The sequence below is a fragment of the Haemaphysalis longicornis genome, unplaced genomic scaffold (genome assembly GCF_048455015.1).
Source record: "Haemaphysalis longicornis isolate Haplotype H1 unplaced genomic scaffold, Haemaphysalis longicornis Haplotype H1 scaffold_9, whole genome shotgun sequence".
Classification (NCBI taxonomy): Eukaryota; Metazoa; Arthropoda; class Arachnida; order Ixodida; family Ixodidae; genus Haemaphysalis; species Haemaphysalis longicornis.
In genome coordinates this window covers 143,798,946-143,823,401 of record NW_027526460.1, presented here as the reverse complement: position 1 = coordinate 143,823,401, position 24,456 = coordinate 143,798,946, and the positions used below count along the sequence as shown (strand labels likewise).

General features: G+C 44.7%; 1 long non-coding RNA gene across 1 annotated transcript; it reads right to left on the bottom strand.

Moving 5' to 3' along the window:
- Window positions 1–621: 621 nt before the first annotated feature.
- On the bottom strand, window positions 622–13,651 carry LOC144152265 (uncharacterized). Its single transcript, XR_013319125.1, has 2 exons — window positions 13,513–13,651; window positions 622–3,211 (listed from the first exon to the last, which is right to left on the bottom strand). It is a non-coding gene; the product is annotated as an uncharacterized LOC144152265 (long non-coding RNA).
- Between the last annotated feature and the right edge of the window lie 10,805 nt (window positions 13,652–24,456).

The window sequence follows — 24,456 nt, the reverse complement described above, 5'->3', positions numbered from 1 at the left end:
AAAAAGGGTATGTTTCAGCTGTCGGGGTCGCTCAATTACATAGACCAATATAGGACATAGACCGGTATGTTTCAGCTGTCGGGGTCGCTCAATTACATAGACCAATATAGGACCTTTACTTTCAGATTTTATAATATTAAGACTCAAAAATTTAGTGCTGCTTTGACAGGCCAGTGTTATTTTATTGCAGCCTTTCAGAATTTGGGGTATTGTTTTCAACAGTGAGCAAACCATGGTGTACACCAGATATTGCCTTTTTAAACAAAAATAGCAGACAGGTAGGCAATGCTCTCAGTAGCAGTGCAAAGTTGTGCCACCTCTGTAAACATTTCGGTCGAGTTGTTGTCCCAGTCATGTTACGAATGGGAGCTCCTTCAATTTGTAATACTGCCATGGAGGCCTTTCCTGCCAGCTAGTGTACACAGACCGACAGACAGTTCTTCAGTGAAAATTTTCTATATGCACTTAGTGAAAAATAAAGTAGGTTTGATGGCTTGCTTTGCTGCCATATTTTCATTTTAATCTGTTAGGCAGGACCTGGCGATGAAGGTTACTCGTAGGACTGACACTTGGACAAGTAGATACAAACTATATTGACAAGGTGCAACACAAGAAAAGGAATCGCACTTGTAAATAAATTTTATTTACACAAATGCACTGTACACGCCATTTGTGTGGTTACAATGAGGTGTACAAAACAAAACTATAGGCACCAGAAAGAATAGCAATGGCCATGAGAGGTAAACACGTACCCATTCAAAATTATATCCTGGCATGCTGCAACTGCACTTCAACAACAATACACATATAATCCATGCGGATTATGTGTATGGTCAGTTGAAGAGGATGAATGAAAGGATCTTTCCTTCTGCACTGTTTTTTTTTACTGCGCTGCGGCTAAAACCAGGCTGGCTTCATAGATCGCGACCTTCCCATGGCAGCCGGCGACAATGAGGGCCAGCGTGCTGAAAATTGCTGGGTAGGGACGGCGCACTCCATCAGGTGGTGCTAAATAATCTCCAACCTCACCAGCTTCACTTTGCTCACAGAGCGACTGTTGGCACGAAATGCAGTGGCTGTACCAATAACAACCGACCGTTTTAGTTAGTATGTATATTACCGGTCAGCACCTAGAATACAATGGCTCGTCCAGACCTGACTCTCACCAATGGAAAAGTCAACGTATACAACTAAACCACACGGGTACCACACTGTCTGGCTCGACTACCATTATTAATTTTTGAGCATTCCCATTCATTCAGACATTCGTAACCTTTACCGACCTTGGCTCTACATGGAGAAGCTTTCTTTTGGCGTGACGGTCATTTGCGCACATGCGAAATTTGACAGGAAACGCTTGAGTTTGTGCAAAGCATTTCCAAATTGGCCATTTAAAGCACGGAAATGCCGTCATTCTTGCGCGGGAGCATAACAATTTTCCAGCTGCAGGAGCACTAGTTGATCCAAACTTCTTCAGGGGCTGCGGCTCTTTCACATAAACTGTGCCACTCGTGTAGCACTGTCCTCAAGGTGGCTCGCCAGCCCTACAAATGGCAAAGTTGGGTATACGAGAGTTGGCCCTGGTCAGGGCCGGCGATGAGAACCGTACACATAGTTATCTTCGTGATATCTTTTTGAGCCACGCCCGTATACCAAAGCGATAAGAACCAAACAAAAAGAAAATGCTTTTGCCATGCCGGTGCTGGCCTTTCTCAGCTGTATGCAACAGTAAACCATCGGGTTGACTCAAAGTGCAACGCAAGAAAATTGCACAGGACCTCATCATATTAAACAGGATGAGAGCGCGACAGCGTCTTTTATGACTCGGTTTGTTGTCGAGCGTTCCGCCAATGCCGCCTATAGCCTACAATCCCGACAGTGCACTCGGTGCAGCCACTCATTACAGAATCACTATCCATGCTGCTGCGGCACTGCCTCGACTGAAGCAGAGGGCCAACAAAGACTGCGGGAGCAATTTATTTGAATGCACATTTATTTTTGTGTTGCACGTCTTACGGAGTGTGTTGCAAGGATATCGGAATTGACCAAGCGCCGAATGTTTCTTTTTCTGTAGCAGTATATGCAACAGTGCATACCAAGTGCTTCTTGTTTATTTCTTTCTGGTCCACGCCATGGAACAACCATCCATGGAATGCCATGGATGTGCGCACCATTCTGTGACGTGGAATGTTAGGAATGCATTAGGAAATTGTCAGCGGTTGTGGTAGCAAGTAATATTTTCGCATTTAGAAAGCGATTCACTGAAGCACACTGTTGAGCCCACAGGTGTACTTGGCGCAGTGTCAATGAGCCTATAATAAGTGCAACAAACTGAGGAGGAGGCGAAACACTATTGACAACAGGCCGGACAAATAGCTCACAATGCTTCAATGGGTATCACAAGCAGCACAAGCTGTTGCACTGGCATAGGAAAGAACTAAAAAAGGCCAAACAAGGAGAAAAAAAACATTTGGCATCGGCGAGCATGGGAGGTCACTGTATATAAAGTCGGTCAGAGCAAAACTGCTTTTCATAAACCCCCTCTCAATTTTTTTTAAACTCATTCCTCACTCCGCTGCTGTCATTAAAACAGTTGCACGAGGTGTGCATTTCTAGAGCAGCCGTTTTTCTTATGAAGGCAAACAAAATTGCCTTCGTGCGCAAAGTCTTAGACAACATTAATGCACCAACTGGTTTAATTAGCCGATAGTCTGCAACTACGGTATGCATTACAGCTCAAGTATGGCTTCCGTGCATTAACCTACAAATTTTAACTGCTGTACGGAAAAGAAAGCAAGCTTCATTAAATATATGTGCTGACAGCAATGTAAACTTAAAATTCCTTATAACAGAGCTAGAAATTCTTTCAGAGCTAAAATGATAAAATTCCGTGCTGAATGATGCAAGGCACCACTAAGTACTGACATATGTACACGCTAAGAAAAAAGTTTAGCAGTGTCAGTAACACTTCGTAAAACTTTTCTTTGTGCCCTTTGGCAGGGCATGCGCAACAAGATGTCATTGAATTGCTCCACAACAATCGCTTTCTTCTTGTTGCTCTGCAAGTGCCGTGGCTCCAGTCCACCGCTCAAACAGATGAGACACTCTACCCCGCTGACCACGAACAGAAGTTCTTGGCTTGCTCCAGGGAAACAACACCAGTGGTACCAATCTGCACCAAGTTTGTTGCTACCTGGCTTGTGGCTCCCTGCTGGCAAAAGAAAAAAGAAAATGTGCAGTGAGAGTTAGACAAGGGATTGCAGGGGAAAAAAAATCAATTTCTCCTTTTAAAGGATTGCAGGGCACACTGCGATTTCACGTATGCATAAGCAAACACACATGCACTCCTTAATAGAGGCTTCACGTCAATGAGGCATGGGTGACATAACATTGCCCCTTTGGAAGGGAGGTGTGTTCTCTTCATCTTGCTAGATGGCATGGCCAGCATGACAAGGATGACAAGACTGAGGGAAGGAATGATGATGTGGAACAGAAACAGTGGCATTCTACTAGTTCGTAACTGTTGCACATAAGAAGCTGCACTACTTCATGACTTTCTTACATTAGTGAGGTCCACATCTTCTTGTAAGCACAGTTGCGATCCCGCCCATTGTTCCCCACCCTCTCCTTAGTGGGGTGTGGCTCCTGCCCCGAGTCAGTGGCGGCTTTGACGGTGTGTAGTGATGTAAGTAGTACGGATAAATTTTAGCCCAAGCTTGGTAAGTGCCCTACCTTATCGAATCGGATCTGTCATTTTGTCAAAGTGTGGAGTCAATGGGCATGGAACAAAAAAGTGACGTGCAAGACAGAAAAAAAGAGTGTAACAACGTTAGACCACACAGAAAACACAGTGCAGTAGAAACAAAGGACAAGGTGAGGCCGGGGCAAGAGCTAACTTTCGAAAAATGCTTTATTGCAGGACCTGCACTTATAAAAACATCTGGCTCATAGTAGGAGAGAAAGAAAGGAAAACATCAAAACGAACAACGAAAGATGAGACAAAAACCACCACGCGCCGCCTACACCAAGAAATAAATCTCTAGCTTTCGTAAAGCCATAGATGGTCTATTGATGCGTTGATCGCCGTAACATGCCATCTCAGCTGCTTCCACAAGTTCTTTCATCAGTCCAGACTGGTGGTAATGCAAAGCAATCATCTCGTTGTGCAGGGGATAACACAGGTATCCCGATACGCACTTTTTACAATGGGCAGCCCGCTGGCCGTCAGTGGCAACGCTGCTTACTTTATTCTTGTACTCTTAAATGGACATTCAAATATCTGCTTCTTTGGCCAGTATAGTCACTGCCACATGAGAGTGAAATTTTGTAGACAGCATGATGCCCACAGCGTACCAGCTTAGAGCAGACCGGTTTTTGCACACGCGTTAGGCAGGTTAACCTGCACAAGCCCAAAAGCCTGTTCGGGGCTGTGAACAAGACATTGATCCCACTAACAGCCACCTGGCTGCCCATTGTAAAATGTGTGTATCGGGAAACCTTTGTTATCCCATGTACGACCAGACAATTGTTTCGAATTACCACTGCTCTGGGCTGACGAGAAACTTGTGGAAGCAAGTGAGATAGCATGTTCTGGTGATCAGTGTGTCCGTAGACTGTCTATGGCTTTATCAAAGCCAGAGCTTGATTTCATGGTGTAGGCGGCATGTGGCGGGTTTCGTCTCATCTTTTGTTGTTTATTTATTTTTTCTTTTCTCCTCTTACGGGCCAGATGTCTTTATATGTGCTGGCCCTGCAATAAAGCATTTGTTGAAACCTTGCACTTGTCCCGTCCTCGACTTATTGTTTTTACTGCGCTATGTTTCTCGTGAGAGTATGAACCAACACGCCCAAACATTTTCCCTTCTGTTAGACCGCATCCAGGGCATAACAAAAGTTCACAGAGCGAAAGAATGTTAAGTGAGCAAATGAGCTTTTCTAAATGCCCAGGGGCGTCGGGTATGCTAGGTACAGCAGTTGCTGCAAGAACCAATGGAGAGTGCAGTAACTGCACAGAGACGGCAGTAAGAGGAGGAGGCTAGGGTATATATAGTCAGGATCCAGCTTACATGGCCTTATCGTCTGGTGGTAGGGCAGCGTATCGCCTTTATCGCCTTCCAATAGTTTCAGGGAGGGAGGCCATGTAATTCAGGTGGTATTAGTGCTCATTATCACGCTTTTAGAACTTTGCAGAGTAAAAAATGCCAAGGTCATCATGATGTGTTGAACCCAGAATAGTGGCTCAACTAGTTGCACAAAACAAGATAAGTAACAGTCACTAAGCAGTGCTTAGCATGCTACACATGCCCTAAGCAGTGCTTAGTGACTGTTCGAGCGCTACCACATCGATTCACATTAGGTAAACAAATTTTTCTCATCCGGCATGCATTGCATTTGGGTAAGCATATATGCTGGTGCATGTATATATGTGTGCCAGCTTATGTTGTATACATATGCACTAGTGGCATAGGCAAGATACATAAACTTGTGCATAGCTTCCTAGCCAATGCATTTTGGCCTTGGCAACTACAACACCACCCGAAGGTAAGACTAGCCAGATGAAATTGTGGAGGAACTCCTGACGTTTGTTCTGTGGATACAGGAAAATTTTGATATAGTCAGGTACACATCACACTTTCTGATAAAATGTGGCACTCCCAGCATTCAGCGGAGCGCCAGTGGGGTGCTGGTACTGGATGAATTGCATGGACATTGGAACGTAACGAAACCCTGCAGTGTATGAGTATAGCATTCCAGGTTACTCCATGTGAAGTAATACGTGATAGCTTAAGCAAAATTCCCCCGCATTTCCCCGAGGGGGAGAATGTGAAAGTGCGAATACACGGTTGTCGGCCCGCTTGCGGCGCTTGCGCTCGGCCCCCGCAGCCCACCGCCTCGCCGCCTTCTCTTCCATCTCTTCCATCGGGTTTGTAGTATCACGTGTACACCACGCAGTTATCAAGCCGCTATAACGCCGCTGAGTCGCCAACGCACGCCGCTGACGACGTAGTTTGAATGCGTTAAAGATATAAGGCGCGTCAACACTGATATCACCGTCGCGTCCGTGGCTTGATCGGTAGAGCGTCGCGCTGCGGCCGCAAAGTCCGCGGATCGAAACCTGGCGCCGGATGCTGTTTTTCTTTATAGAGGAGCACTGCGGACGCCGCCGACGCCGCCGCCGCCGCCGCCGGCGGTGGATGGTTTGGGGTCGCTTATAAAGTGTATTCACACTTAAAAAGCACCATATTCGTTTGGTCGTGGAAGTCAACCAATGTGTAAGCAAGGTGCTCACTGCATGTTCCAAAACATGCAAACGTCTATTGCAATCTCGTCCTGTCTATTATGTTCGGCTATTACGCCCGCTTTCAGTGTTTAATGAACTTCTTATTTTCGCTACACACGCCCATTGAACGTCCGCACCGCAACCAGCTGCGCCACCGATGCAGTGAGCAATTTTTGCAAGTGTCGTCCTCGCCTTACCGCGGTCCGATAGGATCATACGTTTACACAAATTTACTCGTAAATTGTAACCCTATAAAAATCAGATTTAATCAAATTTAAATGTTTAGAGAATAATATTCGATCACTGACTGATTCGCACAATCGTTACTCGCAAGACATCCAATCGTCATCGCATCGTCACTGCAAGTTCTTGATCCGAATATCGACACTTCGTAACGGTCATTCTACGTAGTTTTTAACGAAATCGATGCCACAAGGCAAGTTACACTGACTGCAAATCATGCCTGAACATCCAAGGAGTACTATAAAAACAACGGCGCAACCGCAAACAGTAGGGCTCTTTGATTTCCAGTCTCGGACTCACCGCGGACTCCCCGAGAAGCAGTCCGGCATTCGATTTTCCCATGTATCCCCATGACTTCGGGGAATCCTCGGACTACCCGCGGACTACCCACGGTGAGTCTGAGACTGTAAATTGAAGAGCCCCAATGAAGCAACCAAGTTACAGCCACGGGACGTGCGACAACGCCGGTAAGCAGTTCGGCCTCTTCCACTGGCTAATATTAGTACTTTACACAGGTTAACTGTGCAGAACCGCTAGGCTCCGAAGCTTTACCGGCTTCGGGTGCGTCACTTGAGCTCAAAAACAGCGTAATATAGACCGTAACTAATGAATAAGCGGTATTTGAGTTCGATAACTCAATTGCCGTAAGCATACATGGGCGCCGCCATCTTGAATGTTTGTTTACATCAAAGTTACCAGACCAGCATCGACATTTCGCTAAATTTAGCGGCCACTTACAATTATTGCGATCTGAGTACAAAGAAAGCAAATATAAAATGGTAATAGAGAAGCCAAAATAGCATGGTATTAATCCAGAAAAACGCGAAATCCGCTGTAGCAAATCATGGTGCACTTGTAGCAATTGTAGAATGTGCTTGTAGCAGTTGCTTCAGTATGGTAGATTGGCGGCAAATTTTAAATGCATACAAGCAGATTTGCATACAGTGTTCGACCTAATCTCTTGTTAAGTATCGGTGACAACATATTGTTATTTAGGTACGCTGTCTTTCGGTTGGTAAGCACGCTTTTTTTCCGTCATGCCGCTGCTGCTGTGTGGCTTGCTGCTAGTTTTCTTTCAAGAAAGCCCCGCATTTATACGTTCCTTTCTGTGTGACCAGCCATTGGTAACAGACACGTTTTCACTGTCTTTTTCATGTGGTGCAAGCTATGTTCCATCAGGTGTATGTGACACCTGAGGTAAGCTTCCATAAATTTCTGCATTCTCCAAACGGGTGAAATGGAACAAGCTATGAATCTGACAAAAAAGAAACAAGAAAAGCGGTGGGCAACCAAGAATAGCTTGTTTTTTTTTCTTTTGGCTCAGAAACAGCGATTTCTTGTGTATGGTTGGAGCATTGTTGGAAAAATACACTGGCACATTGGAGTCCAGCCTGATGATACCTTTGCCCTCTGTGCACATAAAGCTGAAGTATCATTCGAAAACTCGGAATGCAAAATAAATGTGCTGAATACTGTCGGCAGACCAAGTGTGTTTTGTTCTTCAATTGCAGTGAGCTGTTTACGGTGTGTGATTTTGAGATTATTGGTAGCAGCATATCTGCATTGGGTGCGCTAAAAGTAAACATGATACAAAACTAGGATACTGCAAACTTTTCTGAACACTGCGCTAGGAATAATCATCAAAGAAAAAAAGACGGCTCAAGAATACGATACTCCCTAATGCAAAATTGGAGCGCAGTGCAAACTGCAGTCTTCTCGGTGACAGCGTGTAGCTGCTGTGTCTCAGGAAGTGATCGTGTCATCAATGAACACACGACGCAGACGCTACTCTGGCGTTTTCTCACAGCGCCTCGGTGCCACTGAGCACGTCTCGCGTGGCCTCTGCGTACTGCCCTCCCTTTCACACTTTCATTTTACTTTCCTCCTATGCCTTCCTGCTTGCTCTATCTCATTTATCTCCAGTGCCCTCTTCTTCGTTCGGTTACAACAAAGTCGACGGCCACACGAAACCACAGGAGTCAAGCGGGCACTTAAAGCCAACTGCATTCAAAATTTCGACCTCTTGAAAACACCATTTCCGTATAGTCTGCTGAAAAAAGAAAGCAAGATGCAAAATACAACGGCTGAAATACGCGTGTGGACGCCGCAAGCGGTTAGCAAAAACCGGTGATTTTGAAACCGAAATCGAGGAGCGCGGCCATTAAAATGACATTGCAGCCATCCAGCGAGCGGCCGGACGGCGTGCGGGGCAGCAAACGGGTGAAGCGTTCGCAGCAGAGCTTGACCGGTTATCTAGTTGCATGGCTGGCCAGAGGAAGAAGCCACCGTCAGCTGGAGCGTCACAGGCGTGTCATGGCTGTTTACGCAATCTGCCGGCAGGTGCAGCGTGGTCTGCGGTGGAGCTTTTTTAAACGCTTCTGACTGATTAACGAGGCAGTTCAAGGGGCTACCACTCGTGTCCCAGCTGATGTGGGGTGATACTAGAAATTAAAATAAATTTGGTCGATGTGAAATTTGAGTGCAGTTGGCCTCTTAAAAGGTGCGCTCTAAAAAAGAAATGGCAAGCAAATTGCCTTAGCAAGCTGCGTTGCAAAGAAATTATTTCTGTATCTGAACAGCTCTGAAATTTGGTTGGTTCTGAAGTTTGTTCAATCTATCTATCCCAGTCAAAGTATGATATACAGCTGTATAACTCCGGCCCTTTTTCATTTTTAAAAAGTGTTTTTCCTTACATATCTTTTTTGCTGCTGCAGCAGCGCTGGGAGCATGAGCATGCAAGACAGAATGTAAAAAGTGGTATGGTCACGACACCTTTCACTTGCATTACAAATTTCCTGATCCACTTTACTCGAAGTAGTAGAATAATTAAGTGAAGCATCAGTTTTACAGTTAAAAAATGGGTAAAAGAAGTAAGTCCACCACGGGCATAAACATTTAAAAAAATGAGATGTCTATTTATATGTTGTATTAGCTGGCGCAGAATCTAGCAGTACACCCGATGTCGAACCACATTCCATACCGAGACACGGTGCTAGTAACTCCAATACCTTCGACAAACATCACGTAAACTGATAGGTTCGCCTGGTGCACTGTCGAGGCACGAGTCATGAGGTTCCCAGACAGCTCCGATGAAAACCACGCAATCTGATAGCTTCAGCTGGGAGGCTATGGTGCCCTGCAGTGTTGTGGAGCCACCAAGGACTTGCTTTCGTTTTGTATGTTATTTCTCCTTGTAAGCCATGCTCCATGTGTACCCAGGGAATATAGTGGCTCTTCACTGCTTACAACACTAAATATTTATCCTCATGGAGCAGATAAGGTTTGCAGCTCATTAATACAGAAATAAAAGTTGGCTCTGCCACACGATGATGATGATGATGATTTCTATTGGTTTCCCCTTTGTATCGGGGTGATGACATGTCATCTTACCAAAAAGGACTAATATACCTATGTTTTACACTTTTGGTTCAATACTAGCACTGCTTAGGGCAGGCACAAAAAGCTTATCAGGCACAAAATACTTTTTTTTTTTCTGTTACAGGTGGTAACTGTCCTAGGCAATATTCCCCTCTCTGCTTTTCGTCCAACAACAGTCTAATCTTCTTTTCGTCCCCTCGACCGCCTTGAAGATAACTTCCTCTGTGATACCCTTAAATCCTAGGGCTTCTGAAAGCCCAATATTCCCTTCATGTAGATTTGGATGGACACTTCCAAGCTTCACTGCATGGCATTTTCTTTAGTGTTAGCTTTTTCGGCACGACGCCGAAGCCATGCAAGAAAGCCTACCACAAATGCCTTGCACAAGAGTGGAACTCTTACAGCCAATGTTGGCTGAGGTGTAACGCTACCTGGGCAAAATTTATAAACTGGAAAGAAGTTTCCCATCAATATGGTGGTATGAGTGAGAAATCAAGGTTTATTACTTGCTGGAAATGCTTGCATTAAAGTAAAGGTCACACCAACCACTAATGTACCTAACCTCTTTTCAATGCCTGGAGCAAGCCATTCAAATGCAGTCGACTCTTGATCATCACCTAATTGGAATTTTCAGGTAATTGGAAGCAATGCTCTGGTCCCACCAATGTTACATTCAATTCAGTAGAAGAAATTGCTTGGTAATTTAAAGCTGAAACCCAATTTTTCGATTAATTGAAAGTTATTTCGAATAAAAAGCATCAAGGTGAACATCACATCTTGATAAAATTGGAAATTTTAAAGCGTCAAAACACCGCCGTGTACTGCAATGTTGGCACCATCACAACCGAGGCAGCGCATAGCTGATAAAGCAGCCGGTCACTTGAGACTTGTGCCAGTGTAAGCATCTCTCTTTTGAGGCCCTCAACCTTCTTTGTTGCGCACAGCTCCGTGCAACAGTTTGCGTGGTGAAAGCTTCAGGCTTCGATTTTCACCACAAGTCTGAACTATCACGGCAAGCTGTGTCACATTCGAATAGGCAACAAAACAAAACCAAGAAGAGAAGATTGTTGCAGACCAATGGCAATGCGCTATTATGCCTTCTGTTTTTTTGTTGCGGACTTTGTACTAATGGTAGCCAACTGTATAATTTCTCTGGTCACAACATGTTGAGGAAACCGCATTTTCCATGGCAGGGTGTACCAAATTTCATTCCGCTGCCTTGCCATACTGTCTTAATCTTTTAAGGGGCAACCACACGCAGTGACAGCGAGAAGCGACGTGAAAACTGTAACTCAATGGGTACACCAAACAGATAGCACGAGTGACAGCAACAAGTGAAAAAAAAATGATCAAACTGCCGCCAATGCCCTCCGTCGTCGTCGTTCGTCGCTGCTGCTCACTTATGGGATGCTTCTGTACAGCAAAAAGCAAGCGGCGGCGTCAGCCCATCGCCTTCTGCTGTCGACTCCCTTAGCAACCTGGTTATAAACATTTTCGCTTGTCACCATCATCCACACTACCAGTTTGCTGTACCCATTGAGTTACGTTTTGCCGTCGCTGCATGTGGTTGCTATTTACTTGCCATTTTTTGTACCATTTTCCTAGCGATACATAAATATTCTAATGCCTCAGGTCCTGACGACTGCCGAAGTTATCTTTTTTGTCACTTTGTTTTAAAAACTCTATAAACAATGAAAAAGATATCTGTATTCGAATATATTTGATTCATTGAATCCAGTCAGTTTTTGCTAATTGTATTTTATGCACAGTACGAAATTTCCTGTTTGCACATCTCTAGTTAATATGTTATGCAAGATTAAATGAATGAACAAGCTGACCAATTGTTCAAACTTTCTAGGGAATGTGAGAGCAGTTGAAAAAACGAATGTACACAGAGAACGAAATCTCACTGGTAATAATCGTGTGTAGAAACCAGGGTCGGAGCAAAAAAAGAAATGCCAGAAGCAAATATCTAACACACAGTAAATGCCCACAACGAACTAACTTATGATGTTTCCATGTGAAGGAAGAGAAAGAGCAGGCTCAGAGGAGGTTGGCACTGCACAACTTCTTCTGAGCCTGCTCTTTCTCCTCCTTCACATGGAAGCATCACAAGTTTCTCCGTTGTTGGCATCAATTTCCTGACTACCTGTGATTTTGTACCCCTTCTCTCTCTTCTACCGTCTTATCTTTTCTTCATATGCTGCATGGCCAAAATATGAAGTAAAAAAAAAGAAAGGTTAGCAGAGGGTGGTACATGAAAATTCTAGTTGAAGGCTGTAGGATAAAGCGAACAGCAATAGGGATCCTGCGGTTATTGCCATTTTAACCTCTCGTCACGGCAAACAAAAAGTCAGAAAAATCATATGGTGAATGGCTTCAGCACATTAAGTTTCAGACGTCGTTATACACTGGCACAATAGGGTGGACGGCAGCGCCACTGACGTGTCTGAATGATTGGACAATCTAAAAAATCAGTCTGTGACTGTGTACAGGTGCCGTCATAAGTAATTGGAGCACAGGAGCTGTGGCCGAACTGCATCGGAGCGCCATGTAGCTGCACCGGCGGTAAATGCGTGTTCTCATGCTTTCATCTACCGCCGGTGCAGCTACACGGCGCTCCGATACAATTCGGTCGCAGCTCCCGTGCTCCACTTATGACGGCACCTGTACGTAACGATCGAAGTCAAACATTGCTTTCAGGATTAATTTTTCATCAAAGAACTTGGCATGACCTACTCGTTCGAAAGCACCTTTTGTCGCATGAAAGCTTGCTCACACCTATGACAATGCCACCAAGGAACGAGAGACCTGAAGAATACACCACTCAGTGGAGGGGTGTGAGAGAAGAAAACCCAGGGGCAACAAATGGATCTGGACAAAGCAAGATAAGCAGGCAGGCCTTAGTTCTTGTTCTACAGGGTACACAAATAGGCTCAGGACGATGACTATAGCATGAGCAATTCGAGAAAAATTCTCGTCTAGTGATGTGAGACCGGCCAAGAAGTGCCCCGTGTTAGCGAAAAGTAGCGATTGCTACCTATTCTTTGATTACCTACGAGACTCCTGGAATTTCGAAACCACACTTGTATTGCTTGAGAAAATTTCTGCTGAAGTGCAATTACGTTAGTAAATTGCAATCTTTAGCAATTCCATAACATATAAAACGACCATGCTCAGCAACCCTTGTAGTGCGATTATAGCAATTGAAAAAGAGAAGCAGCTGCATTACGTACACTCAACATCAACTGTCGGGAATCAAACGTGAGTGTGTTAAGTGGGCCCACCGCATGCTACACAGTATTTGTTCATTGAAAGCATCAAGTATCTCTATTGCACTTTCCCTCCAACAGAATAAGTCATGACATGCATTCTGTGAAATAACTTCTATCTTCAAACTCCTGCATACAAACGCTGAAAATTCTCCATTCTGTTAAAAAAAAAATTAGAACAGAAATTGTGAGGACAGGTGCAAATTGTATCGACACACACACACGCACGCACGCACGCACGCGCGCCACATATATATGTGGCTCCTCAACAGAAATATACTTGCACTGCACTGTCTACGAAAAACAGGATAGGGAGCGCAGATTCGGTGAAACACTTACATCCGCAATGAGAACAGTGGCACCCTGTATGCCAAGGCTTGGACAAGCAGTCTCTTGAGGTAGGTCTGGCTCTTAGAAACGGAGCAGGTCACCGATCAGCCACTCGTACACATGCTGGGACTGTGGTGGAAATTTATCAGCCCCTGTAACGAAAGCGCAGTGAGCGGCGTCTCGATGACACATGATACGAAAAAAATATCTCCGAAACATTGCTTGCTTTACATTTGTGCGTGCAATCTAAAACCCCTGTTCTGCTTACTACAGCTGTTAACGTAGTAAGCCTCCATGTAATAACTGTCACTAGTGGTAAGCATAGTGACACCACAGCAGATTCTAGCCAACAGTTACGCATATGAGCTTGTAAGTTAAAAAAAAAAACCTTAAGACACTAGCGTGTGTTTCGGGTGTGCTTTCGCAAGAAATGGCATGTAGCTTATCCACTTTGAAATTAGCCTACACTTCTACCACGAACACTAAAGGCAACATCACCTTGCATGTTTTCTTCTCCGTATGAAAAGGGCGATGTGACAAGTCTAAACACTTACCTCCTCACGAGCTTGTTGCTACCACCGATGTTGACGGCCACGAAACCGAGCTAGCGAAGTCTCAGACTTTGCGCCGTCGAAGCTGAGGCGCAGACTGACTGACGTGAGGCTCGGCAGGACCCTAGGAACTTCAGTTGGAGTAAAAGCTGCGATTCCAAACCACGAAGGCGCACAGGCCGTCCGGCCGTTCAGTCGAAGCGGTGCCGGAGAAGCAGGGAGAAGCACAGCCCGCGCGGACGGACAAGCAAAAAATGCGCAAAACAATGTTGTCAGCACGGCCAAAGGCCCTCGATTTTTCAGACCAAAGTTGGAGACGTTTTGAGGCAAAAACGACAGCGTTGCCAGCATAGTTTGGTGCGTTTAGGCCGATTTGGCGGCGGTCGCGGGCGGGTTTTAGTCGGATGCCCCTTCTAGCCACCATACCTGAATTTCTTGGGTCGACATTCGACAACGTAGAGGGTGTTGCGACGATAACTGGAACACTTTAAATTTTTTCCTGAACGATCCGCCGCTCTGTTCGCGCTCAAACTTCACACAAAGGTCGCATTTTGTGGTCTATTTTGTTTGACACCGGGAACAACAACGGTACTTACCTGTTTATTCTGAAAATAAATAAAAACGATTTTCGCCTATGGGAAAATGGCCGCTGATTTGGACGTGCGAGCCAGCGCAAGTTGATGTTGGAACGACGGAACCACCTGCAGAGTGAAACGCATGTTTGGGATTCACGTACGGAGCCAAATGGGGCAGCAGACGATCAGAAAATGCACCTACAAATGAGCTAACAGACGATCAGAAAACCCGGTTTTCGGACTCGCACGTCCAAATCACCGCCATTTTCCCATAGGCGAAAATCGTTTTATGAGCAGAAAAGTCATGTGAGCATGCGCCACAAGAATCAAAATTGCGTGATATTCAGCGCTTAAAAAGATTTCCTAGTGGAAACCAAAGATTTCGTAGTAGAATACACGATTCTACGACAGTTTAGGACCTGCGACCTTCAAAAGGTAGAATAGCTAGACGCTTCGTCTCATAGCCACTGCACTGGTATAACTTTCACGTCTCACTGTACCGTGGTGTACGCTATGTTGGCCAGACTTGACTAAGTCCCTCATGCAAAGAAAGTTAATTCAGGACACACACCCAGACGATAGGGTCAGAGAAGAGGCTGTAGAGACGGTAATAGGAAGGGTGTACGCTTGGCCGGCCATCATGTCTAATACACCTACATGCACTCCAGCATATGAAAACCTATGGGTTCTGCACAGGCTCAATAAGCAGCGTCAAAGAGAATCTTAAGATGTGCCTGGAACGTGAAAGCATCTACGGATTGTTTGTGTAAACAGGTATAAGCAGCGAGCATGCTGCAAATGTAATTGATAGGCAAACGTCAAGGCTGTCATGGGGCGAATTTAACAAAAAGAAATGGTGAAAAAGATCCCAATTTCAAACTACATTGATGTTATATGTGCATGCACTATAAACACAGTCATCAGTATGTTAACTGTACGTAAAAACTCAAGTGATATGATCAAACGAGACTAGAGGCCCCACTGCAATCGCCCAGTTATGTTTCTTTGCAGTGGAATAGGTCGGTATCTGTTAGTCGCACAAACAAGATTCACTGATGGCATGGAGAAATAGCTGGAAAGTGGCTATGGAGCTCCAGCTGCTTTACACATTTTCTGTAATACCAGTTATTTGTTTGAAGTTTGCAATAAAATTGATGTCATTTGTTAGTCTTTTTAATTAATGAATGAAACTTTTCGTGGCCACAAAACAGTGGTCGATAAACAAATGCTCTTTCTTTGGTGGCTTGTAACGATTCACTAGAATTTCACATGGCCAACCCAAGGAATCCATGGCTCGTACACTGCAGGGTAGTGCTAGTCTCCAAAAACATTTGACAGGACGAATGGAAATTAGCGCAGCCCACACGCTCCATAGGTGGAAACCAGTAGCCCACCCACAGTGCCATAAAACAGCTAATGAATGGAGTGAGTCTCTGCTAAATATTAAGCAGGTTCAAAGGGTAGGTTCGCATTGATAAATTTTATGCCATCGTTCACTGTGCGTAGATTAACTATTTAATGGGCACAATAGTCATTTTTGTTATTTCGGACAGTTCTTGAAGGGTTGCCTATAAATGTTCTTTAACAAAACAAAAAGTGAAAGCTCTCAGTTAGGGATTTTAAAAACATTGTTTAGCCTCTCCAGCAATTGTCCCAGCCTGAAGGAACTCGGCTGATAGTTGGTGCCGACTGTCGTCCTCGCTTGCTAGCTCCCTGACCAAGCACATGAATGCAGTGACTAAGAAAGATGGTGACCAAAGTGAGAAGAGAAGGTGGATCCCGTACAACAGCCCTTGATCACCTAAACACCAGAAAAAAGCACCGATGACTCACAGGCCCCGACTAGGGCGTTAAAATACCTTTTGACATACATTTACAGGGCATTTACAACCTTTTATAAAAAAATCTTATGATTACACACAGTCCCTCCATAGAAGGGGTTTGTTTCAGACAAGGTCGTTGAAATTTGTTATTAGTAACAACATAAACTCATCATTGGTCCCTTTCATTCAGCATACTTATGGGCTTCGTTTTAAAAACCCTGCTGTTTCTATTTCACGTATAAATGAAGTGCTTATGCAATATTCTCTTATTTACCTATGTTCGAAGTAAACTGTGTTATACCGTAAAATGTGATGTGCCGAGTGCATGCAGGTGTAACGTTCTTCAATGGGACATGCAGAACATGAAGCTCAGTGCTGATAAACTTAAATCAGGGAAAATAAAGCTTCCCATGTTGCTTCTTTATTTTTGTAACTATTCTCTCTACCAAATACCTTGGTGGTAACTCAACTAAGCTCACCTTTACCCTAGGCCTTTATAATTATTTTGCTCTGCAATTATACATTCTCAGCTGGAGCATGCCTGCTGAATTCAGGCCCCAAACACGCTTTGCTATTTCACATTTGCAGCTGTATGAAATGTTGTTCTTTAGGTTTTGCCAATGATTTCCAACAGGCCACTTAACTAGTGTCAAAACCATTTTATACCTTTAATTGCTATTTATGGCAAACAGTATTATATCATTTTTCATAACACATTTTGTTGTAACTTCATTCAATGATTTTGTTACCCCACCAGCCTGGTTCATAAATCTTTGCGTGAACATGCTTGTCTTGCAGCTAATCTGCAGTAACAGACACCACACATTTTGGCTTTCCAGCGTAGCTTTGGTGTCCGCAAAAAGGAATCTTTTTCTTGGCTCGTCTGCAGCGCTTTGTAGAAAAGGATCACTTGCTGGTTTGGCTTTCCCGCAGGACTCTAGTGTAGTGCAAGATAGTATTGCTTGCTTATTCCTTTTTTGTTGAGGTTTTAATGCTGTGCATCTTCCAGAAGAACCCTGGCATTTTGTTTAGAAACGGGGCTTCACAGCACAAACAGTGCACAGAAAGTAGAGCTACTCACTTTTTGCATAGACACGGAAGTTTGGCAGATCACTTGTCATTGACAAGCAAGTGTTTGATTTCTGGCTTAAGGTGCAACGCTGGGATAGTTTACTAGTTGGGGGGAAAAACGCAGCGCTGATAAACGGTACTGAAGTACTAGGAAAGGTGCCGTGATCAACATGGTTTCCATGTGTTGGCAGCTTTTTGGTCCAGTGTTTTTCATGAATATTTTCCAGGGGGCCTTAACATGGCCTGCTTTTGTGTAACAAAAATGTCAACAGTAAAGCACTTATCAATGCTCACATGCTGCTCATTGATACCAGAGCAAACGTACGTTCAGCAGTCATTTTATTGTTAAAGCCACCCATGATCCATACACCTTCCAGCTGCAACTTTCACAACCACCGACAGGCATTCACATCCACGCACGTGGCCTTGGCTCCAGTTCTTGCACAAGGTATTAAGAAGTACTCTCGGTAGTGGGCAATGTCACGCTCGACATCAACCATTACCCTGAAGTTGTACTTGATGAACTATTTTTTAAGCCTGTTGGCTTAAAGGATTGTTTAAGTGCCCGTTTTGTGGAAGAAAAAGGAACAGCTAATGGGCACACAACACACAAACCGTGAATGTTTTCTAGCAGCTGGCTTCTGACGAGACTTGCATCATTGCGAACGAAATGTGGGACATTTTATAATGCCCCTTACCACTAAGTAAATTCACTTGAGCTTTCCAAAACAGTTCACACAGTGTGGAGTTAAAAAGCAATAGAATGTGAAACGTCCCCTCACAACTGGAAACTCTTCCTGTTCACTACCCCGAAGGCTTTGACAGTAGACGCTTAAGCACGCTTCACCAGTTGCGAATACAAGCATTAGTGTCACGTTGAACTCCGCAGAGTGCTTGGGATGGGCATATAGATGTCACAGCCACTTGGAATTTGTGCATAGACTGCAAGCCTCCGAGATAAGCTCTCATCATCATTAGCCCATCCTGCTGAGAGTGAATGAAAGTATTGTGGCTGGTTATGTTCAATTCCAACCAAGCCAAACACAAGAGTAAAGAAGGAACGAGCCTATCAAAATACATACTCAAAGCCGATGCAGGAGGAAGTTCTGTTGCCTAACCAGGTTACAGGAGGCGAAATGTACTGGAGCGAAGGAAAGGGAAATAAAAGCCAAGCAGTAATTTTAAGCCTTGCCTATCATTTCATTAAGACTTCCTAAGTTGAAAGCACAATGGTACTAAGCAACAAATCTGAGCATAGATGAGCAATATAACTGAATTGTCACTTGTTAGCCTTAAGCACACCAGACTTTTAAAGGACTATTAGCAGAAGTTCCAAATTTGGCTCACACGGCGATCTTATCGGCTGCACTTCTCCCATGCTTGCACAGTTGGAGCTTGAGCCTCCTTACACAAGAAGCCAGCCAGTCAGCGAATAGTTTCAGTGGTATCTTGAATAGATATATCTTTGGACGGGCAGTTGGGCTCCACCCACGGCAGTGAAACTGCGCTCCCTTCACGGATTCTGCAGCACCACGTGCACAGATCGTTTCTGTGGAATAGTCAGGATACATTTCTCGGCGACAGTACTACTGCCCCGGGGGAAAAATTGCAGAAGCTACATGCGAGATCGGATTGCGTTCGATGATGCCGCGCGCTACCTGACGACACTCGATTCGTGCACACGCTGACACTACGTCGTTCGCCACGGCGCGACGCGATGGAAAATACTGATCCCTACGTTTTATAATTGAGCCACCACTCCAGAATCAGAACACAAGGCTTGGCATGGAAGAAGCGAGGCACAAGTAGACGACAAATGCAGGCGCGTAAAGCCGATAGCACGCGAACTGCAAAACAACGTGAAGCTTACAAAATATTAAACGACAACAGTACAGTTCTATATGAGCATGTAAAAAGCGGGGCGAAGCAGCGTGCAGAAAACAACGCGTTAGGCTTACCAAGACGTGCAACAGCAAGTTCACAAAAAATACCCAATCTAAATAATTACAAGCACACCTCCCAACAAGAAAAAAGCGCCGCGAGGCAGCCGCTGTACAGGGAGATAAGGACGTAACGATGCGCCAGGCCTGCCATTCGAACCACGGGCGGAGAACATCGGGACACAAGACGCGAACCCGGCTGCCGTCGTCGTTAACACAAAAAATGGCATGATCAAATGACGTAAATATGACGTTTGTTTTGTGACGTCACAGGAAGTCACGTGATTACTTTAGCTTGACGTCACTTCTGCGTGGCAGCAGCTGTTGCCAGGGGGGCGCAGCTCGTGCCACGCGCGTGGCAGGAGACTTAACCTTGATTCACAACCAATTGTGGTGTGTCAAAGTTGCGAATTATCGTTCAATAACCCCATTGAAACTCTTTATTCTTGCAAAAAAAGCATGTCTGTTAAGAGGCAGAGCCAAAAGTTAAAAGTTATAGTTGCTTGAGAATGAGGGCCCAAACACATTTGTTAGCAGATTTCTCAAGAATAACGCGGTCGTAACTGCAACTGGAACTATATTTTATCCCAAATACAAAAATTTACATGACGTGTAACGCAGTTTTAAACAATAACCTATCACCTGGGACCAGTTGAAACCAGTTTCATGGTCCCAATTGAGCCAACATGAAACCACTATAGCACAGCGCTATTGCAACTGGGACCAAATTGAAACTGGGCCCAGATGAAACCAGTTGAAACCATGGTTCACGACAGTATACAAAGAAGCTCCACGTACGTTGCTATTCTTCTCATATGCAATTTTTTTACTTTTATAAAAAAAAATTATATTTCGCATCTAGAGAACTCAAGTGGGGTGTCAGGGATGGACAGAATATTGGTGGAGGTTACCATAGTTGTCACTGATATCAGCAACCTACATTGACAAATGCATGTTTAGAAATTGGAGAATGACCTAATTAAGTTCTAGATCTATGTACCTGGCAATGCCCATGTTATTCTTATATTTATTTTTAATGAGCTTGACATAATTTTGGCCTCTAATGCTCATGAGAACATATCTGCAGAGCAGCTCGCGAGCACTAGTACTGATGCTGGTTAAACGAGAATGAGCCAAAATATTTTAAAAGTTCGAAATCACCAACAAAAATTCAGCAAAAACAATTATTGAGTGTAAAAATATGTAAGTTTGTGTTCTCTTGGGTTATGTGTTTAACTTGCTATGCGTACTTACTGAAGAGGATGGCTGCCGTTCCTTTGCGTGTCTGTCTTTTCCATAAAGACATCCTTTATCAGTCAAGGCCAGCACCCGGAAAGGCATCACCAAGTTCAGTGGAACAGCTCCGCGGCTCATGGAGAACATCAGCTTCACTGCATGCAGATTTGCACCAATGGGTCACTTCCTGCTGTCTGTGCACGTGCTCCCCTGAAACTCGATCTATTTATGTACACTAAAATTTGCCATATTGTGTCAACCTTACTAAAGAGAATCCATGCTAAATTTTATTTTATTTCCGATTTTTTTTCCTGACACTCATTGTCGTAGTCTTGCGGCTCGCCTCGATAGCCACTGTCCGACTTTTTTATTATCCAACTCTTTTCCCCTTCACTCTGCTAGCTGTTTTTTAATGCGCCTTTGTGCGTGCGTGTGTATTCAACCGTTCAGAATCGAACGTTCGGACCTAAAAGTTCAATTAAATTAGCATGGTACGCCTTTGAAAGGACACCGACATATTTTTGAAAAAAAGAAAAATCGCAGTCGCACCTTGGTTTTTGTTCGGCTTCACCGCGGAGCAGCGTCAACGTGTTGTGAAGCCAACTTCAGCTTTAAAGGAGCCATGAAGACAAAATACAAGTTGGGTTTATTAGAAAGACTGCTTAGCCCCGATAACAATGACACCAATCGCAATCTTCGAAAAAATAACGGATATATTGAAGGAAATGTGTGAAGCAGTCGCGACCCCCTAGCCAATTTCCCGCAACTTTTCTATGACGTCACGGAACTTTGTTTGTGAGATTGGCGGCCGCCTAGCTGACCTGTCGCGACGACACATGACTGGACGCCTGTAATGGGGCCTCTAGTTCCATTTGAACGCATTACTTGAATGCTAACGCGCAGTTAACGCAATGAATATTATGTTTTATTGTTGGCCCGTATGACGTCATTCTTGCTCATAACACGTCACTGTGGCGCAAAATTTGAAAGATTTGAAATACTTCTTGCTTTTTTTTTGTTAAAAAACATCTTTTGTGGCTGTAATGGAGCTGAGTGAGATACTGAATTCTAGTTCTTTAAAATTAACAAAGTTGTATTTTCTCTTCATGGCTCCTTTAAGGAGAGGTCTTTCAGCGCGTTCGTACGCGCGTTTCTGTGTTTTTTTTTTCGCTGTGTCTAAAGGTACGTCGGACGTACCCGCAAAATTTCTTAAAGATACGTCGGACATACCCGAAATATTTCTTAAAGATACGTCAGACGTATCCGCAAAATTTCTTAAAGATACGTCGGATGTATCCGCAATATTTCTTAAAGATACTTCGGACGTATCCGCGAAACCTTTTAAAGTACGTCGGTGTATTCGGTTTCACTCGGACCTCTGAGCCACCTTAGCGAGCTTATCCGAGCGCTTTATGTCAACTGTCACTAAAGTTCCGTCCAGAGGAAACACAACTGATGCGTGGTGACAGCAGTCTTTTGATTTTTACCCAACCGGCCAAACCGCTTCCGAGCACTGACTGGCCAGAGTCACTGTTAGTTGTTCATCATTATTAACGATTGCAGATGATCATACGTAACTTTAATGACGGCTACGGTGGCCCTGGCTTCAGTGAATGGTAGTGGTTCGGCCGTTCGTGTAAAAATCAATACCGACTGCTCTCACCGCCTGAATTATAAAACGGGCGTGAAGTATTGCTATTAATAGCGTCACTACATAAAAGCGTAGCTTATTTAGTGACGCTAGCTCAGACGATTCAAAGCAGGTCGCGCGGATACACGCTGTTACTTCTACATTTCCATGTCCACATGCAAGTGATTTTATGATTTTTTTATTCGCAACTCGCCAATTTAATAACGTGGCTCAACACAGCCGAGGAAGACCATTTTCAATGGCAGCCCCAGAGTAGAGTGAGCTAGAAGATACTCCAAGTTCGCTCTACCCCACAGTCAGTCGACGCGTAAATTAAGCCTACGGAACACTTCGGCCGATTATGAGCTCGCGAAAACACTAAATATCATTTGCAGCGGCCGGTAACACTCTGCGCGCATAAGCCAGTAGCCTAAGTGTTGACTGTTAACGACAAGAATTGTTTATCATCGAGAAAATAGCTTTCCGCTGCCTTGTTTTCTTACATCACCAATCGAGCTTCCTCACACACCTGGGCGCCGCCATGTTTAAGCTGCCCTCCTCCGCGGAACTATAGTGAACTAAAATGATCTAGTGGCGCGAACGGCGAGGAAGGGGCGTGCTCTTCTGTGTAGAAAACACCAGGTGGCGCTGCTGCGCCATCTTCGAAAGGCGCCGCCGCGGCAGGCTGTCGCTGTTCCGATGTTGGGTAGTAATTAACCCTTTAAAAAAAATGCTACTCGTGTCTGGCATTTCCGTACCTTGCTAGGAACGTTTTGTTGCAAATCTGCCCGTTTGAGCTGTAGGGAAACGGCTATAAATCGAGTTGTTTGGTGTCGTCTGCTACCTGCGCAGACGATCGATGCGAGCGTACGCGTTCGATGTGCTGCCGGCGGACAACTGCTATGTTTAATTCTTTACGAATGGATTTACTTTTTATATTTACTGTAATAAAGTCCCGGCATGAACCTACTTGTGAATTTCACTCTACAAAAGCAAATTATACCCAGTATTCACGCGTCCAGTAGCACCCGGCTGATTTTCTCAGCAGCAAAGTTTGCAATAAACAAATTACCTTCAGAGGAAACTTTCCCCAGGCACTTAGTGCTGAAGGCAGCGTCTCCAAATGTGTCGTTTGAGATCGCAGCTTCTGTGTTAGCACGTGTAATACATCACTAAACCTCCTAGTCGTCATGGCCCCTTTGCAGGCCGAACTGCTGTCAGCTTCTTGCAGCACACTGTTCGCAACAGCTAGGGAATATATGTCACCGCTTCCGCATAACACACCACGAAAAGAATGTTTGCGACGACACTTTGTCGTCATGTGGATAGAAGAGCACAGATTTCTCGTGAAAATGTCTAGCTTTTTTTTTTTTTTCGTATCGATGTCGTATAGCGAAACGAACGTTTCGATCGTCGGCACAATTTAGCCGGCACCAGAGCTTTGAATGAAGCTTGACTTCTTGAAGATGGCTCATTGTGAAAGCATCATTCCACAGAACTTGCGACTTCATTTGATGAGCACTGCGGAGAGAGAGCCTCGTGTTGTGGCTGGTGCACCTCATCTTTTTCGGCTCTTCAGCTTGCTTGCTGGCTGCCGAAACTGAAACTCTTGTCCGCCTTTTCCTTTGCGGCTTCCGCGTGCATGCTCCGCGCAGAATTCGAAGCACAGTCAGGCAGGATGGTAGGTACAGCACCTGGAGCCAGTGACAGCTTCCCGCGTACAAGTCGCACTTTACAGCCGTTTATTACGTGGATGTAATCACGCAATAAGCACTCGGGCTCAAAGTGGCGCTCACCAACGGCTGAAGATATGGTCAAGAGTTTGTCCAGTCTTCCCAAATTTTGTCCCCACTTTTTGCACAGTTCATCGTCCAAAGGAGCGGCGAACAAAGACGCCTTTGGAGCACCTGCAGGGTAACCACTGTGACAACCCGGAGCAAAGCAATAGGTGTCCGTCCTTCGTTTTGACATCGCGTACCCGGCCTGGCCAACCTCTATTCGACAGCATTCGCAATAACTATATTCCCGACGATTGTATACCTCTTGCTTCTGTGGAACATCACGGAAACGTAAAACACGCAGAAAATAAAAGGCCGGCCTCAGCCATAAACAGACGGAGAGTTTGTC